Genomic DNA, 18,723 nt, shown 5'->3' with positions numbered 1-18,723 from the left:
ATTTTCAAGATTTTTTCGGATTTTTTACTCAGAAACTCAGATTTCTTATGCTTTTTGCCTGAAAACTCCGCAAACTTTGGGGTATTGCACGAAACTCAGGACACATCAAAAAAGCATTGGGACCTCTCCCATTGACTTAAATGCAACCTCGACAAGTCTGAGATGCTGGATTTTCAGATTCTGCTTCTTCCATCCTCTGGGTTTAATAAATTCTGATTTAGTCCAATTTTATAAAAAAAAATCAAAAATTTTTCCTGACTTTTGCATTCGGAGTTTATTGTTACATACCTATAGTAGACTTACGGATAAACTACCACTGGTTACACTTGTTTTTAGTGGTCCAATACATAGTGCAGTTACCATATAGAAATACCCTTGAGGTTGGTCACACCGCATAGCAATGCCTCAAAACCTCAGTGGCTGCCATTATAAACAGTCCTGCCAGCATCTTGCTGCAGCAACACTGAATGCACCCAAGTGTTGACAATTGAGCACTGCACAGAGCAGTGAGATTAGCAGGAAAATAATGAAATGTTTGTTTGTTTATTGAACATATTGTTATGATGATAATTGAACAGTTTCCTTACATAGATAAAGTCCAAGGTAAACATAAGCACACTTGCTTGAAAAGCAAAACATTGAAAATATATACCTTTTGTATGGGAATACCTTTGTTTTGCTCTGCATAAATACCTCCATTGATAAGAATCCTTAACTGATTAGTAAACTTCCTACCTAGAAGTAGGAAATAAAACAGTTCCCTGTTATTATTGGAACCCTAACCAATGACATGGGGTTGTCTGAGCCCACAGAGCAATGTATTACCATATAACTAAATTCACTGTGAAGAAGTACCATGGTTTATTTGGCCCTCTATTGAAAGGTGATGCATTATCCAGATCCCTCATTTCACTGCTGGACGCTAACACATTTTCTGTGTGTCTTGTACAAACTGGAATGTTACTGATAGCCGCATACAGAGACTACAACAAAAACGTGCTGTACCGAAACTTATATTCAAGGACAACTGTTGACTTTAGAGAAAACAAAGTCTAACTTCAGCCTGAGCCCCAACGTATATTTCAGATACCTTCATATTTTTAAAAAAAAGAAATGGACAAACAAAAGTTCCAAATATTGATAGAATTCAGTAACCACGGTCGTTAAACATTAAACCCCAGCAGCAATAATCCGTTTGGCCTTTCCCTGTTTCATGGAAGAATAAACAATGTTGAAAATCTGGATTTACCTGTTTTTGACAATTGCAAAGTCAACAAAGTTCAAAGTTATATAATTCAGCACACAGAACTCCACCTAGGATAAACACAGCCTTACATCACTTATCCAACTCTTTGCTCACTAAAAAGACTCTTTAGCAAATGTCCATTACTAAATGTCCATTACAAAAAGCACATTTAGAGGATAAAACCTGGGGCATTGTGGAAAAGTTGCATTAAGGCAAGGATATTCCATTTGTACAGTAAATATTTATACAAGACATGTACCCTAATAACTACTGAGTTTTACATTTACTTTATATTTTTAGAATTATCTAAAAAATGTATTGCATGCGGTGTTCTCTCCAAGTATCCTTATTAATTTGCATATATGAGCTGATGATAAATGAAGATCACTTATGACACTTACAAGGTAATTACATACACACACAAACGAACTGCATGATTATATGACAATGCCATAAAGAGAAATATAAAGAGCCCCAAAAATGTGTTCATGGGCTACATTAGCCCTATGCTATTTAGTTCAATGTTATCAGAATTTATTGGCATCACTAGCTGATAGGAAGGAAGATTACACATATTGATAGGACCAGATCTGCTAGATAATTTATTTTATTATAAATGCTGGGAAATATACCAAATAAATAATGAAGACAGAATGCATGTCAGCTATTAGCCAGAAAATACATCTATTTATTTATTTCAGCAGCTTTACCAAAAGCCACAAATGGAGACAGCAGTCTAATTAGTATCTAGACATATGGTCCACTATGCCCATCTACCTTCATAAAATATTTTCAATTAAACTATATTTAAAGGGGCAGTATACGTGTGTTGAAATTACATTCTCCAAATTTACTTTTAAATTGCATCTTACTATTTTATGACATTCTAAAGGCAGTAATTTGAAAGTTTGACCTTGCCCCCTATTCTTTATAAACGGGGCAATTTGTTCACAACCTCTATCTGCCTTTAAACAAACAGCCTCAGCTCATTATCAAGGGCTCTGACGTTCTGTGGGATCAGGAAGTGAAGGAAGTATTAAGTAGAAATAACAAAAACCATACATATTTCTTCATTAAAGCAAATAGGCAAAGGTTATGTTCAGAACAAGTCCTATTCATTCACCTCATGTTAAAAAGGGATCAAATCATCTGTAAAGCTACAAATCTATTGTTATTGATAAGTTTTAGTATACTGTGCTCCTTTTTCTATTCAGGTCCTCTCCTATTCATATTCCAGTCTCTCATTCAAACCAATGCATGGTTACTAGGATAATTTAGGCCCTAGCAACCAGATTGCTGAAATTTCAAACCAGAGAGCTGCTGCATAAAAGCTAAAAAAACATGAATAATAAAATATGAAAACCAAATTCAAATTGTTCTGGAACGTCACTCCCTACATCATACGAAAAGTTAAATTTAGGGGTGTACAAAAGTTAAATTTAAGGGTATACATTTTCAGTTCAGTTGTTCTCAGATTGTTCCCCAGAAATAAATATTTCTGACAGTTTTTCTAATATTTAAGTCTAAAGTTTAACTCTTCACCTTCTTAGGGTCAGGGCACAGGCTCAGATTCGGGGAGATTATTCGCCCGGCAACAAATCTACTCTTCTTCGGGGCGACTAATCTCCCCGAACTGCCTACCGTCGGCTAGAATGTAAATCGCTGGTGGGATAGGACTCAGAGCGGTTTGTTTTCCGAAGTCGCCCGAAGTTTCCTCATGAGGCAACTTCGGGCAAAGAAGAGGAGATTTGTTGCCAGACGACTAATCTCCCCGAATCTGAGCGTGTGCCCTGACCTTAAATGTCTGTCTTTATGCAGCAGCTCTGGAGGGGATGGTCACCAACTCTGTAACTGTTCTAAATGATACATTAGCTGATCCATTTCTTAGCTTTGTCCCTGCTGAGCAGAAAATCTGAGTTTCATTAAAAGCAGCTGTTAGATTTGATACAATAGTTGCTAATATTCCCACGGATACTGCTGAGAAATTGAACAACTAATGTAGCAAATTATAACAGTTTAGAATCTGCACCTGGATAACTGACAGTGGCATAACAGAGATAGGAACATTAAACTTTAAATGGTAAAAATTACAGCATGGAAAGCATTTCTGGAAAACAACTGAACTGGAAAAACGTGTTTAAAGGTGAACAATCCCTTATTATTATTTTTTTGGATATGCTTTTCATATTTTTATTGCTCTTCATAGTTCAGCTCTCTAGTGAATAAAAGTATAGAGAAGAAGATATTTTTTGATGGTGAAATATTTTTATTCCAGTATGAGAAACATATGTATGTACAGAAAGTAGACTATATCTGGACAGCAACACACTAATTATCGAACTACCTATTAGCACTCAATAGTACAGATACTCATCAAAGTATATTAGCTTTTTGGTCTCCGCGTCATGTGCCTCCCTACATGTCTTTGCATTGCAGATAAGCGAAGTTCTGATGCAGCAATGGTTTCTCAGTCTTTCTCACACTTGTGTCACCCATTAAAGGAACAGTAACACCAAAAAATTTAAGTGTTTTAAAGTAATGAAAATATCTTGTACTGTTGCCCTGCACTGGTAAAACTGATCTGTTTGCTTCAGAAACACTTCTATAGTTCATAAAAACAAGTTGCTGTGGAGCAATGGCGGAAATTGAAAAACGGCTATATGGCACAGGTTAACTAATGGATAACAGATAACACCATTAGACAGACAGAGCTTATCTTCTATCTGCTGTGTAACTTGAGCTTTTTCTACTTTGAATGGCTGCCCCCATTGCTACACAGCAGCTTATTTATATAAACAATAGTAGAGTTTCTGAAGCAAACACAGCAGTTTTACCAGTGCAGGGCAACACTGCATTATATTTTCATTACTTTAAAACACTTTTATTTTTTGACGTTACTGTTCCTTTAAGCTGATAGTGTCATTTATTGTTAGAGTTATTTTATAAACGTTCTATATTTATCAAGGATCGAATTTCAAATTGAAAAAACGTCAAAATTTTTTTGAAAATTCACCTCGACCTTTGATAAATCCGACCCTTAATGTTATTATTCCTCATACGATTCGAATTCGGCTGAATACGGACCTATTCGATCGAAAACAGACCTATTCGACCAAAAAAAACTTCAACTTAATTTTGCTTGGTCTTTTTGAATTCGAATTCCAAAGTTTTTTCAATTCGAAATTCGACCCTTGATAAATATGCCCCTATGGGTGGTGGCAGACGGTGGCGTGGCTACTTAGGGAGATTAGTCGCCCAGTGACTCTTCTTCAGGTGGCTAATCTCCCCTAAATGCCTTCCCGTCGTCTAGAATGTAAATCGCCGGCAGGATGGCACTCGGATCGCTTTGGCTTTCCGAAGTCATCCGAAACTTCTTTGTGAGGAAACTTCAGATGACTTCGGAAAAATTAAGTGATCCAAGTGTCATCCGGCCAGATTCACATTCTAGCCGGCGGGAAGGCATTTAAGGGGAGATTAGTCATCGAAAAAAAAGCGATTTGTCGCTGGGAGACCAAATCACCTCAAGTGAAACATCTCACTGCCAAGCATCTAACTGTGAAGCAATCAGTTTTTAGCACAATTTCAAGTGCATTACGTTTATACTTTTTAACAAATAAAAGTATGAGTGATGCACCTCTATCCTCTTAACTTTGTTATTAGATTGCCATGAGAGGGAATTTTACAGTAAGCAAGACTAATCTTTGAAAAGCACTTGGAAAAAAATTAGTAGTCTGTAAGTAGGCACTCCTGCCAAACAAATTAGTAAGAAAGCATGTTGTGAAGACAAAACTGTAACTAATCCTTATGCACCAATGTTCATGGTGTGTGTGTTTAAAGGGCAACTAAACTCAAAAGTCTGGTGACAGACTTCACTTCTTAGTACGGGTGGTGATAGAGTTTAAACATATATACTACACTATATATATTTTTATTATTTCCCTTTTTTATTGTTATACTCCTTCGCCGGCCTAAGGGCGCTGATCATTATTGGATAATCCATATTGGTGCCTAGCATGGAGGTTGTGATGGATGCAGATCAGCAAGAACCTTGCATTTTAGTTAGTGAAAAAAAGTAATCAGGGTATTGTGGTAAATGTGTCTAAAAAATCTTTTTTGGTGGTCTTTCGTTGGTGGTCCAAATTACCCTAGGAACCAAGCAGTGGTATAGGTGAGAGATTGGAATATGAATAAGAGAGGGACTGAAAAGAAAGATAACTAATAAAATGTAACAACAATAATAACATTGTAGTCTCACAGAGCAATATCTATAGTAATATAGTCAAATCAACTGGACTTAGCTGTATTTTCTTTTCATTATTAATAATAATAATAATAATAATAATAATAATAATAATTTTACTCAAGGGCCGAACAACAGTTTTTATTATATCCCTTGCACAAGATATTGGCTATTTGTAAATAATTCATTTTGCAGGTGGATTTTGTTGTGTCGGAGCTCTGTAGGAAATTGTGCTGTGTCTCTTAGTTTGTAGTATATAATGAATGAGTGTATTATTGCTATTTTTCTCCGTGGCATCATTATTTAGAAGCATCAACTGCCCATGAAAGAGCTGAGAAGAGTTAATGCATCAGTGCAAGTACATCATCATGGCACAGTCATTTTATTGCCCTGGCTTCATTATTCTTTCAGTTTTTCAATTGTCTGGCTGAGCTGTACTCTGTGTTCAGATTCTGCTGCATGGCCCGTTTTTACAGCACAATTGTATGAGTTCTTTATTGCTGGCCTGTCATGTGCTCTGGCTGCGGGTGTAATATAAATGTCATCCACTTCATCCAAGCTGTCCGCTCTTTCCCCATTTGCATTCTGTTCCTCTGCACTTAGTGCTTTGCCTCAGACTCTGTCAGATTGTCAAACTGTCACATTTCTGTCGCCCTGCGACATTAGTACAAATACACTTGGCAACTGCACGTTAAATATCAGCATATTCCCATTTCCTGGCTTTAGTGCACACAGCAATCTGGGGTTTTTTATTTCTGTACATTTTTTTTATTCTTTTAGAAAATATTTTCTGCAGAGCCCAGGAGTTAGTCAAAACAGCGAGAATCCTGAAAAGTGCTGACAATGAAGTATTAAAGCTTTCTCCTTATTCATCTGCCATACATTCCATATTAGACAGTGCTATTTTATATAATACAGGTATGGGACCTGTTATCCAGAATGCTTGGGACCTGGGGTTTTCTGGATAAGAGATTTAAATTTTCATTCCTTAAGTCTGCTAATAATCATTTAAACATTAAATATCCCCAGTAGGATTATTTTGCCACCAATAAGAATTAATTATATTTTTGTTAGGATCAACTACAAGGTACTGTTTCATTTTTATGGAGAAAAGGGAGAATTTTTTGAATTATTTGATTATGGGATACAGCTTTGCTGTAGTTTGGAGCTTTCTGGTTAATGGGTACTAGAACATGAGTAGAATAGGGTTCATATGGCTTTGCTATAAATAATATTATCTTACAGATGGAAAATCACTACAGTATGTACTAAGTAAAGTAAGCACTGGACTGCAATTTGAGTATACAGTGCAGTTGTGAGCACTGGTTCATTAGAAGGAAATTATATGAACTGGAAATGTGCATTCCAGTACTGCAAACAAATTGCTAAATTATGAAGAAAAGATTTCGATACAGGGATTAGGTATTTTCACCATAACACTTTAGTGAACAAATTGACCTGAGCTCAAGATCCCTAGCAAAGTTTCGCTAGGCAGAAATGAATGCTAGCAGATATAGACAGATACAAGAGTCCTCTGCATTCAAACCATTATCAATATATTTAAGACATTGAGACATTTTGTGCATACTGCTACTGAAAAATGCCTTACCCTTTAAACAAAACAGGGATTGTTTGTCCATGTTGTAGCTCCCACCCTAACTGGCCTATAGTTTTGAGAACCGGATCCATTTTTGAATAGCGGCACCACATTAGCAATTTGCCAGTCTCTCTGCACTATTCCAGACCTCAATGTATCCTGAAAAATAAAGTAAAGTGGTTTAGCAATCACAGAGCTAAACTTGCTTAGTATCCTGGGATGAATACCATCCGGCCCCAGACCTATGTTTCTTAACATGTTCTAGTCTCTTTTGAACTTCCTCATGTGTGAACCATGCAACATTAGTTGTATTAGTTGGAACTATTAAGATGGAAACCTTCATTGGTTCCTCACTGGTACTCAATGGTTCTCACTTGTTCACTGGTTCCTCATTTGTGTAGACAAAAATCATATTTAAATGTCAGCATAGGGGCTTATTAAAACTCCAATTTTTCTGGTTGGCTTTTTAAAGAGTAAAAACTTTTTTGAGATTTATTATGCTCTGAAGCTGCTAAAAATCCAAAAATACTTCAGCTAAAACCTGTCACAATCATAAACAAGTCAATGGCAGATGGTCCCTTTAACAATTGGAACATGTTTTTTACCTTCAGGATTCTCAATAGTTTTGGGCTGCTGGATGCTGGTTTTTGTTCAATAATCCGATAAATTAAAATTTTCAGGGTGACAATTCGAAAATGTTGCACAATTCAAGTTGACGCACGATTTTGTTGCAAACTTTTCCCGCACATATTTTATCGAGGAGATTTATTTGTAAATTAAGGTGATTTGGGTTTGGCAGTTTGGTCTAATTTGTTTTTAAAAAGTTGAGTTTTAATAAAAACCCCCATAGTGTGGTACTGCATAGATTTTAGTGCTTTACAATTCTTTTTTCATAAGCTTAGCAAAACGGGGTTGTGAGAAGCTTAAAACACATTTGCAGCCCATTTGGTTTTCGTGCAACTTTAAGGGGTCTATTTATCATGCTGTGTAAATAGTGAAGTGAAGCATTACTGGTGATGTTGCCCATAGCAACCAATCAGCAATTCATTTTCAATGAAAGCAAAGATATGATTGGTCATCGGTAATGTTTCACTCCACTTTTTACACAACATGATAATAAACCCCTAACTGTGTATGTCATTTCCAAGTCTTTAGGTCCCTGTGACTTTATATAGCACTTCTTGTTACAGTTGAAATGCCCATGATACTTTGGTTTATTAACATAGAAGTAACTTGGAAAATAGAGAAGAAAAACATTTTTTTTATTTTTTTATTTATTATACTCACAGTGAAAATTAGGGCTTCTAGCATATTACAGTGTTCCACCATATAATAAAATTATTTCCATAAACGTGGCCATACATGCCCAAATTGAGTTGCTTTCAACAGACCACCCTGCTATTTTATTTCCTCTTGTTTCATGGGGACGGTGGATAATGGCCAGTATATAGCCACCTTTAAGTCAGTTTATTTATATACATTTCATTGTAAAATCAGATCATGTAGTATAGATCTAGTATAAAGACTCTAGGATAAACACAAAAGGGACCTGTAGATCCAGTTTAAACGCAATTGAAAGTAGAACTGTCCTGCTGCTATTTTTGGGTTAAGGTCATCCTAATCCTTTCTTTCCACAACATAGAAATATGTAGATGACAACACGCCAAATGGTCCTCAGTTGCGATTCAGTAATTCCTAGAAACCATTAATGATTAACTGCAGTTTAGAAGGAAGTCACCAGGAAAATGTTTCTGTTGGGCAGATCACTCAGTAACACGATGCATCAAATGTTCCAGTAACTCTTCGACTGAACTGAATTGTTTGCTATGTTAACTCAGGGTCAAGTCTAATTGAATGAATCAATGTATATGGAATATCTATATATATAATTTTTAAAAGTTGGATTATTTGGATAAAATGAGTCTAGAGGAGACTGCCTTTCCATAATTCAGAGCTTTTTGGATTATAAATTTCTGAATAACGGATCCCATAATTATGTATATACCATAGTAATGGAGGGCATACACATTTGCACAGTAAAAAGGATATTTTCATTTTTTAAGCAAGTCCTATCCTGAGTGCTGGGTTATTACTGTGGATATATGTAAACATATAAATAACTTGAGTGAATTGAGTAAAAGGGGAGGGGGTGTATTAAGAGATGCAAAGTTTAGTCCAGTGAACAATGAAAAGGTAGCATTTATTGGCCTGCTGTTTGAAGCCACCAACATTGAATTGATACGGTTACTAGACCTGTAAAAAACCTTGCTCTTTTTAACTGCATCATCATTGTTCATCAGTACAGAAAGTATTTAAGTTGTGCTTTGGGGTATCCTTGTCATATCTTGTATAAATGTCATAGTGTAGTAAATGGCTTTAAGAGCACTGTATATTGGATAATAATATCTGGGGCAGAGATGTTGTTGTAGTAAAAAAAAAATATATACTGAAGGTTGCACTTGTTAAAGCATAGTTCATTAACCTGACACTGTGAGAGCATTGTAAAGAACGCCTTCTTGAATAAATAGGATTTTTCTGGCAATGTTGGAAATACCAATGTATGCATGAAAGAAAAAATCATGCTGAGTTTACATTATAACAAAGAAAACCTTCATTCACAGGCATAGAGAGCCCAAATAGATCGGCTGGAAGAAAAATACTCATTCTAAATAATTATGCAGACCACCACCAGACACCAAAACTTAAATTTCTACTACCGTGCATATACATGTATGGGAATGGGTCTGCTTTTCCAAAATGCTTTTCATCTGGATCCACTTCCCTGTCCTCAATAACGGCAAACCTCATTCAGTAATCAGGATCTAATCAGCAACTGATTTTTAGTGGGGTATTCCATGTATCAAAAATTGTAGGACCGAAATTCCTTCTGCTTTGCACACAAATGAGGAGAGAGTCCAGTTCAACAAGTTCTCATTGAGTACAGGGAGGAAGATTGGTTCAACAGAGGGGTCAAAGATGCCATATTTAAGAAATGGAAAAAACTAGTTTGAACAGAGGCGGGGGGTTAGACACCTAGGGGGTAGATTTATCAAGGGTCGAAATGAAAATTTGAATGAAAAAAATTAGAATTTCGTCCTATTTTTTGTGTACTTCGACTAGGGAATAGTCCAAATTCAATTCGAATTTGAAAAAAATTCAAAAATTAAAATTTCGAAATCTATCATGTATTGTCTTCCTATCTGGAGTCAATTGGTGGACTTTGAAAAATGGAAGTTTTGTTTTGGAAAACTTTGCATCAAATTCGATCAAGTGCGCTATTACTTTGATTAGTATGATTTGAATCTGATCGAAAAACGGACCTATTCGATTGAAAACTGACCTAATAAAAACCCTTTGATTTAATTTCGTTTGGTCTTTTTGAAATTCGAAATTCGACCCTTGATAAATCTGCCCCCTACGCTGCCACATACAATGCTGTTTTAGCAGCTCTCCCTGGATGGTTTAATAACACCTCATAGCTCCAATCATCCTAATACTATCAACACCTCACCTCCATGAGGTTTCCAACCCCATTTTACTAAACAGATAATGCTGATTGGAGTAAGAATCCAGGGTATATAACCACACATATTTTTGTTCAAGTAATTTTGAATTGAGAAAGCCAGTTGGATGATAATCGAAATGTCTTCAAGGATAAAGAAAATACAGCAAGCCTGCTGTAATAAAGCAGTTGATTTGACTTATTGTTATAGATATACCATGACCTGGATGCATAAGAACCTTCACAGACAGTCTCCTCAACTGAAATTCAATTCCTGCAGTACTTACAAATAATTCAAGGCAGGAAAAATGGAGATACAAACCAGGTATAACATTCCAGAGTACTTTGCAGCCCTTCAGAACAGTTGCCCTATGACAGCAATCTGTCACAGTATACAGTATTCATCCACTGTAAAGAATATGTCCCTTTCAGTGACTTCTTAGTTAAATTTTGCTGGAGCAAATAATTTGATTTATCAGTTCAACTACAGCATGTCTGGTTTCACAGCTTCTAGCCTTGCAATGGAATTCCTAAAATCACGCAGACTGTGACATTACACTATAGTTTTAGTGCAACTTCAGTAATATCTTATGTGGCCTTGTAACCATTGCTCTCAGTCACAGCAAATCTCAGTTAGAGGGGAATATACGCAGTTATGAAAGACAAAAATGTGTCCAGACTAAGTGGATATTAGTTTCAGATATTTAAATATGTTTTACAAGTTGGGTTCAGCGGCCAAGTAAATCCAAATATTCCTTTCATAAAAAGATATCAGCGCCACTGACCTCTAGATTGGGAAATAAGGACCAGGACTGGGCCAAGACAGCTTGGCTCCCCCACTTTGTTGTTCCCTAGGCACATACCTCTGCCTACCCATAGTTCTGCCTCCTTATAGGGACTGGGGTAGAAGTAGGTCCTGGAGAACAGGCTGGATGGGTTCAACAGGCACTGGAGATGGCAGGAAAGGCAAAGTAGGTACAAAGAAGAGTCAGGACTAACTAGCTAGGCAAGGCTGCTGAAGTAGAGAACTAAACAGAGGAACATGCACAATTTGTGGGATGGGCAAATTTTTTTCACCAGGTTTCACTGCGAAAAACATCAGTAAATGCCAATGTATTGTAAAAAAAAAAAAAAAGTTATGTGTATGTGTGTATATATATATATATATATATATATATCTATAATCAAACAGAATGAAATGCACAACCATTAGTATGCAGAAACCTGGGTGCTAGTCTGAGAAGTATGTAGACAAAATGCAGGGATTGACAGCACTCCAAGGAAATACATCAAGTCAATAATTCAAATGAAAGTGGAGATTTATTGGTGATCCAACGTTTCGGCTCCGCAAGAAGCCTTCGTCAGGGACAGATTTATCAACACATGAGTTTAGAGCTTCATATATAAAAATTCATCCAGGTTATATTCATTCCTATGGGATTTCTAGAATTGTAATTATCAGTGGGTAAACGTTAGACTCACCATTTGATAAATTCGGTTCTAAATATCCCATAGGAATGAATAGAATGCAGTTGAGTTTTAATTTATTAAGCTCTAAACTCACATTTTGATAAATCTGCCCTATACTGTATATGTATGTATATCTAGAATCCTTGCCATAATGCCAGAGAGACATGTGTTATTTGTCAGAGAAGAAAAAGAAATAACCTAAAGAGCACAAGGAAATAAATCCCTGCATGTTAGCATAAAAAATTATAACTTTTTTTTAAGTAACAATCCCCTGTCCCTCCACAACTGCACTACTGTACACAATCCATGCATTGTTTCAAGTCAAAAGTAAAAACACTTTACTCAGAAGATAATATCCCTCTAATGCAGTGTTTGTCCTCTGTCACACTGTGTGTATGTCCCACTGACAAACAATGAGGTGCATTTTTCAGCTGCCAGAGCTATAATGAAAAATGCGATGGAGAGTGACGAATGCACACAAAGTGCTTGCGTGTTTGGTGCCAAATGGATTCTCTGTCTACGATTATACATATTACTTGCATTCATAAAAAAAAAAAGTTTAAAAAGGCAATAATGACACTAAAAAAATATCTTATTGATTGTCAGAAACAGTAAAAAATGTAGAATTACTCTTCTCTTACTTTGGTGAATTAAGGAATAAAATACCTTAATGATGTCACATTATTCCTTTTTAACACTATTATCTGTCCGGTGCTATTTTTAAACCAGGTAGAGTAGCAGATAAAATCTATAAAATTTAGCCTGAGCTCGATTCTTGATGCTTTTAAAACAGTTGTACAAAGGACAATTGTGACATTTATAAGTTACAGGAGAAGAAAATGAGTACATTAAGTAGTGAGGGGTCTTTATAGAACACTGCTCATGGAAAATGAACCTATACGGAAAGAGGTGGGCTGTAAAATTCTGGGTGGTAGAGGAGGTTGCCAAAAATTAAGTTGTTCATTTCCTATAAAGAGTATACTGGGTGGTAGTAATAAAAAATTAATAGGTGGAAGTATAAATTGCACTTAATATCCCATGCATTCTATAGCACCAAAGTAACAGGTATAAAAATAACCCGCACCATCTGCACATTTTAGCTTTTCTTTGCTGCTCACATCCTGCTATACTGTATGTCATTGAGAAGCAGGTAACTTTTGTGCATGATCCATTTATTTTCTTATGATCCTTCATCGGCACAGAGCTTTGTAGAAATTGTTCCGTAACCTTGCATCAATCCCTGCTCCGGAGTCATAAGCGGAAAACATTTGCATAAATAAGAACAACAGTTTCACAATGTAATATACTTTATCTAAGATTTACTGTATCACTTGCAGACCTCTGAGTTCTACTTAAAGGTGGTGTATTTTTGTGGCACAAAAATGAATTCTTCAGGAAGGAGCTTTATTAAATGTACTGTGCACTGGTATATACTATAATATTTCCACTGGCGAATGGGGTTGCTAAATATTTTCTGGGATTACTAATAATAATGGATGTTTCCATTAATGATTTCATTACATTCCCCCATAATTTTCCTCATCTCACAAGCACTAAGGTTAGTTACATCTGGAGTAATTTAACCTACCTGTCTGTTTATGAGCTGGGAATGAAACCTGAGGAAACCTAGAGGAAACCCACACAAACATACTTACAGTACTTCATGTAGATTAAAACCTGGTCAGCAGAGAACTCTGGACCCCAGAGCTGTGAGGCACTAGTCAGGGGCGATCCTACCCAATTTGCAGCCCGAGACGGCCTTCGTTTTTGCCGCCCCACGGCACTCACCTTCAGCGCCAGATAGGGGTTGGCGGGGGTCCACGTCGCTAGTGCAGAGTGCGCAATTGTGCTCTCTACACTAGAAGAGCCGAATTTCCGGGTTTAAAACCGGAATTTCGGCTCTTAGTTACCAGGAGCTGCATTTTTGCCGCCCCTGGCAACCAGGGGGGCGCTGCCGCCTGAGGCCTCATTGGCGGAGCGCCCCTGGCACTAGTACTGAACACTCTATCAAAGCACTACTTTGGGATTAGCACAACTGACCATTTCGGCATAGATGGCACCTTTTGCAAAGTTGTGGTCAAATATAGAATTATTTATACTTTTAGATACAAATTTAAGGCTAATATTCATCCTCCCACTGCTCTTTAGTCTGTACTAAAGAAATGCAATAGGAATTTAAGGGGTTAGTTCACCTATGAGTTAACTTTTAGAATTACTCTGTAGTAGAGTAGAGTTTGTGTAGAGAGTGATATTCTGAGACAATTTTCAGTTGGTTTCCATTTTTTTTATTTGTGTTTTTTGACTTATTAAGCAATAATTATTGAGCAACTTTCCAGTTTGCAATCTAGTTGCTAGGATCCAAATTAGAGTACCTGTGCCCCAACATGCTCTGCGCTCTTCCATATAGTTGCGCTCATGGGTGATTAATCCAGGTCTGGACTGAAAGTAAAAATAGGTCCTGGCATTCTAAGTACAAGAAGGCCCAAACAGCCACTAAATAGTTTGCCAGTCTAGCCTGGATCAGTCCCTCCTACCTCGCAAAATGAACGCTGCTGGGCCTTTTAACTTACTGCACTGTGCAAACCCTGGGTTCCATCAGCACACTGCATCTATAGCAGCAGGGCACTTACACCAAAAGAATTGGGGGCAAATATCACTTGCACATTGAACACTGGAAATGATGCAAGACAAACTTCTAAAATATTCAGCACAACTGCACCCAATTTGTACCAATGCACATGCACAATTGCTTCTATTTTAATAAATCGGATGCAGTTGCACTAGATGCAGCACGGTTGAGTTGGACACAGAGCAACTGGTCCCATTCAACATGGCGATTGCGTCTAAAATTGCACTTTGCTCACTGTGTCAGTAAGTAAATGCACCCTACTGTCTTCCTAAAGAACTTGCTCGCAATTCTCCATACTAATTTTAAAATCTACCTTGGAAATATATCATTACATTGTTAAGGAACTAAAACATATGATTTACATTTGTGATATGAACAATGAGAATATGTAATATGTAATTACATGGTGAAATGATCCTCTGGTATGCAATATGCCCTAAAGAATGTATCTTTATCTCAACGCAGTTCATGATTATGGCTCAGTTTAATTATAGGGTTCAAATGAAACATGAAAAACTGAAAAGTTTACCAAGTTCATTTAGAGTTAAACATACTCTTTTGAAATCACAGTGGTGCCGCTGTTGCTGAACAGGCCTGGACTGGCGATCTGTGGATTCTGGCAAATGCCAGAGGGCAGCTATAATGTGCCATAGAAAGTCAGTATTTAGTGGGGTGCTGGGGGCTGTTTGGGCCTGTGTGTACCTGAAATGCCAGGGTTTATTTTAATTCTCAGTCCGGACCTATTGCTAAATATGAGTTGAATAGATGTTTAGTGCTCACACATAATTCCAACTAAGAAAAATAGAAATAACTAGAAATAGAACATTCCTCAGCTACAGCAAATCTCTGAATAATCCATGGATCATAACCTCACCATAGATATCATGAAATAGCAGGTACAATGCCTAATTACCAGTAGCAACCAATTATTATGATTAGTATTTATACATATTTCACAGTGCTGTACATTACAAGGGTTTCAACTTCAAACATATATTGAAGATCAAATGCAAATACTATCCAATAAGGATGCCTGCAAGTAGATTGGTGTCACTTAAAAAAGGAATACATTAATAACATGGGTTTCAAAATCAAGTAAGTGCAGTTCAATTGAAATGACGTACAGTTTTAGGAAATTGTACTTATTTACTCCTAGCGCATCTTGATACCTAACCACAGATCCTTAGGGTAAGGGAACACCTGGCGATTCGGGGAGATTTAATTGCCTCTTCTTTGGGGCGACTAATCTTCCCAAACGCCTTCCCACTGTCTTGAGCCGAATATAATGAAAAGTCACCTGCGGCATGGCACACGCAGCGCTTCGTATTGCGAAGTCGCCCAAAGTTTTCTCGTGAGGCGTTCAGGGAGATTAGTCACCCCAAAGAAGAGGCGATTAGTCACCCCAAAGAAGAGGCGACTAGTCGCCCCAAAGAAGAGGCGATTAGTCACCAGGCTACTAAATCTCCCCAAATTGCCAGGTGTGCCCTTACCCTTAAACATGCAGCATTCAGAATCCTATGGACCCTCATTTGCTAAATGTTCCTATGTAGTTTCTTAAACTCACAGTATTAACATTTGCTTTCATCCCTTCCTGAGTGTGCAGCTTTCGTGGATTTTAAGATGCTCTAATCAACTTCATTACCAATAATTCTTTCTATATATGGCTTTCTGTCCTTCACCTTTGCTTTCTCTTGCCTTTAGGCTTCTGTGGTTGTAGATGAGTCACTTTCTTTCTTGCCTGTGACTCTTCATCTCCTGCCATCTGCCACCTCCCTCCTGTAGTTCTCTAAGGCTGTTCAAAGCAGAATTTCATAGTGATAAAATATGTGACTTCTTCTGTCTTAACTGTGATGTTCAAATGCCTCTTCTTAGAAAAACAGGGGTTACCTCTTTTTCTTTTAGCCCCATTCTTTTGCCCTTAATTATCAAAATTGTTGGCATCATTAGCACAACTTTCATCCCACCCTCTTCAGTGGTCACAGCTTATAAGTACTGTTATACAACTTGCACAGGGGTGCTTGCGGGGAAGGGCACTTATACTTAAAGGGATACTGTCATGGGAAAAAAAATTTTTTTCAAAATGAATCAGTTAATAGTGCTGCTCCAGCAGAATTCTGCACTGAAATCCATTTCTCAAAAGAGCAAACAGATTTTTTTATATTCAATTTTGAAATCTGACGTGGGGCTAGACATATTGTCAATTTCCCAGCTGCCCCAAGTCATGTGACTTGTGCTCTGATAAACTTCAATCACTCTTTACTGCTATACTGCAAGTTGTAGTGATATCACCCCCCTCCCTTTTCCCCCCAGCAGCCAAACAAAAGAACAATGGGAAGGTAACCAGATAGCAGCTCCCTAACACAAGATAACAGCTGCCTGGTAGATCTAAGAACAACACTCAAGAGTAAAAACCCATGTCCCACTGAGACACATTCAGTTACATTGAGAAGGAAAAACAGCAGCCTGCCAGAAAGCATTTCTCTCCTAAAGTGCAGGCCCAAGTCACATGACCAGGGGCAGCTGGGAAATTGACAAAATGTCTAGCCCCATGTCCGATTTCAAAATTGAATATAAAAAAACCTGTTTGCTTTTTTGAGAAATGGATTTCAGTGCAGAATTCTGCTGGAGTAGCACTATTAACTGATGCGTTTTGAAAAAAACATGTTTTCCGATGACAGGATCCCTTTAAAGAAACTTACTAAACTGAAATTCATTTTTATTGAATGCCATCGTTAAAGTGATATGACTGGTAAAAATGTGTTAGGGATTGTGATCAGAAGCTCTTTCCTGTCTTGTACCCTCACTGTTCGAGTACACGGGCCAGTTCTGTTTCAGACCCTTTTTCATTCTACATAAACCACTTTCATAGCACCCGTAAAGGAACCTGAGTCCTAGTGAATAGGTTTAGCTACCATACTTCTTTTAGAGGACTCTCTTAAAAAGCATAGGCTTCCAGATGATTTACGTAAACAAGTGTTCTTTCTTATTGAAGAAATTTTGTTGAAGCAGTTAAACCATCTAGGCCCATTTAGTCCTGCTGCCCATTTATTTTCTATAAGCAACAGAACAGTGTCACAATAGCAGATTTGTACCTCTGAAATAATATTAATAATAAGAGGATAAACCTTTATAATTTTAGGCAAATTCTTTGTATTATCAGTAGGAGGAGCTCCACAAATACAGTGGGGCAGATTTACTACTGGGCGAAGTGGCCGTGGCTAGTAAAAATATGCCAGAAATCCAATCCGCAGGGACATCATCAATTTATTAACAGGTGTAGAAGACAATTCGCTAGCAAGGCAAATTTTCGCTCAGGCAAACGATCGTTACTTCGCATTTTCACTAAAGTGTGAATTTTTATGTTACCCCTTTTGCCAGAGTTTCCTTCCTCCTCAATCTTATGCCAGTGACATCATATCCTGTTTGCCGAAAAGTCATAAAAAAAGTTAAAAGGCTGGCGTTTTTTAATATTTTAAAGTGGAATTATGTTTAAAAGTTATAACTGTTAAATATATAGTGAATAAAGTACCCCCTCTTGTAAAATATAAGGATATTATAAGTTACCGAGGAGTTTCATGACCATATAAAAACACGAGGCCGAAGGCCGAGTGTTTTTATACAGGTCATGGAACTCCGAGGTAACTTCTAATATCCTCATATTTTGCAACTGGGGGTACTTTATTTATTATAATACACATGTTTTAGGGAGTCATGTGACAGAAATGACATCAGAACTCACCGTTTATAACTGATGACATCAGAACTCACCGTTTATAAGGATATAATTTACAAGATATTCATGGCTTTTGTGTATTATATATATATATATATTTTTAACCATTTGAAGTTGATTTTGAGATGAATGCAGATTAGATTACTACTTATGGTACTACCATATATTCCACCATACAGTGTATGCAAATACTTCTAAACTCAAGCTCAGAGAAATGCTCTCTAATCTTGCATTGCTGGAATTGGTTATTCTCTAATAACTAATGAGTTTAAGAGTTCCTCCACCTTAAAATTTTCTCTGCAGGCT

This window comes from Xenopus laevis, chromosome 1S, assembly GCF_017654675.1.
Source record: "Xenopus laevis strain J_2021 chromosome 1S, Xenopus_laevis_v10.1, whole genome shotgun sequence".
NCBI lineage: Eukaryota > Metazoa > Chordata > Amphibia > Anura > Pipidae > Xenopus > Xenopus laevis.
The sequence above is the reverse complement of the archived record's forward strand: the minus strand, read 5'-3'. Positions refer to the sequence as shown.